The following is a 2,419-nucleotide window of genomic DNA, read 5'->3' as shown; positions in this document are numbered from 1 at the left end:
AAGCTTCTTCGTTATTGTACAATGGATGAAATTGAAGTATTCCAGTAAGATGACATGTTTTACCATAAATTTTAACTGACTGACTATGCATTTATGCGATTTTAAGATTTTTAGAATTTGCTTTAATGAAATAATCAGTCAGACGTTACAGTTGATGCCATTAAAATTGCAGATGCTTTAGAATAGTTGGATACGAAGCAATTCTCTTTAAAAATCGCTTCTATTTAACAGGATGATTAAAGATATTAAAATATGTCGTTTAAAATCATTTTGAATATTAAGGGCAGAATTTATACTTTCAGTTCGTATGATCTGATGTAATTTGACAAAACTTGGAAGTTGCAACATTTACTTTGTGAAAAAGAAAAATAGTTCCTAATACGTTTTATTTGGTTGGCATTTCAAAAAAAAAAAATTGCACCAACTGAATTTGTACTGCTTACAATCTGCAAGTAATTAGGCCACTTTTTGTTTTGAGCCACATTATATTTCTAGTTCATAAACGTAGACTGTTTTGATTTTTGAAAATATTCCAAAAATACCTAATATTACGATCTTTTGTAAGCCATTAAAAAATCAAAAAGATTCATATTGGTGATTTCATAAAAGTATTGAGAAAATATTTGAACTAAATATTGTTACTTGTGACCTGGGAGTATTCTGAGCTGGATTATTTAAAATGATGAGAAATGAAAGTGAATAGTAGATTCTTCCATGTCTCAATTTTGCAGTCTCTGAAAATTGCTAAGAATTCTGGATTTCAAAAAATTTTACAACTACTGAACAATTTCTTTACCCATTATACACCGAATGCTTCTTTTTTTCCTTTTTAGTGACTGCAGAAACTGCAGTTCTGTGAAATAGAAATAGACTGCATCCGGATGCAATGCAAATTTCAAACGTTTAAAGTTTCGAAATTATTCTCATATTAAACTTTCAGATATTCCTTTATTAATTAGTCATGAATGGATACCTCGTGCAGTACATTTCACTTGGTTTTCACTGCAAAATCGTACAAATTATTTATTAAAACGAAGAGATGAGGATGCTACGGAAGAAAAAGGTTGTAGGATCGGACAAAGAGACAAAGAATTTCGGAAATGGAATTCGAGGGCGGTAGACCTTTCATTTAGGAACTACAAAATGTTGGTTGCTCAATAATATAGAAAACGACGAAACAGGGAAGAGAAAGAAATGGTGTAAAAAAATGTATTACTATTAGGGGATATAAGGTATTGGGATGGTTAGGATCGATAGTAACATAATGCAATGAAATGGTAGTGATAGTAGGCGGGAATAAAATCATTGATAGACTTTGCGAATGCTTCTTGTGCTATTCAATTATTCGCTAATGTGAAATAGTCATTCATTCTCGTTAGTTAATATATAGAATTCTTTTGAACAGTTAGGTGCCAAATCCGAAATGTCTGTGATAATTTGAAGTCAAATGAGGGGAAGTACCGACTTTTTTTGATAAAATCAGCCTAAAATGTCTTCCGTTTAGAAATCACATGAATAGAAAATTATTTTATAGAACTTTTCCATATGTTTATGTTGACCTTATCATTCTTTTTTTTTTGTCTGAAATGTACCGCCTTTCTTACTTCGAAAGTTTACTCATTAAGATTGTTGACGTATGCAGTTTATTAGAGAATATTATTGTTTTTGATTATTAGTTCAAAAAATGTATTACAGCCTCAGTAAGATTGTGTAGAAATATTTATGAATTGAATCAATACCTAACTTGAAAATTTCGCTTTTTTTAAATGAAAAATAGTGAAAAATCAATAAGCAGTTTAATTTTAATTCTTCGTTTTGGATAGATGCAGCAATTGAGCAGTTTTATTATAATTATTTGTTTATTTATCTCCTCAACACGTTGATTGAATTGGAGCAAACATATTTCAAAAATACGTTTGATTTAGAAATACTTTTACTTTTTATGACAGCAGTGATTGGATTTCAGAGATGTGTCAAAAAAAAAGAGATGTGTCAAAAGTTAACTTTATATTTTCAATTCCCTCGAGATAGTTTGCCAGAACTTTCTTAACTCCCCCGAATCTCGACAATACAAGCATCAGTGAGCATTTGCGATGGAAAATTCAAAATTTTTGAATTTCAGGTGTGCTATTTAAGGGATGCAGTTCGCACATTGGTTAGTGGTCACTATTATAGCTCAGACAGGTCTGTTAAATTTGATAAAGCTTAGCAATACTATTTCGATCGAATCATTTGGAGCAATCCTTTGTTAACTTGAACATCTTTTAAACGGAAAATGAACAAAAGCCGTCTAGTAGATAATTTCCTTTGGTTGTAGCTAAACCGCTTCAGTAATTTGAAATTTCAATTCCTCGTTCAAAGTTCAGGATTGAGCATCAGATTAACGGCCAATGATATCAGAAACATCAACAAGGCGAGA

This window comes from Loa loa, assembly GCF_000183805.2.
Source record: "Loa loa unplaced genomic scaffold supercont3.29, whole genome shotgun sequence".
Classification (NCBI taxonomy): Eukaryota; Metazoa; Nematoda; class Chromadorea; order Rhabditida; family Onchocercidae; genus Loa; species Loa loa.
Note: the sequence above shows the minus strand (reverse complement) of the source record.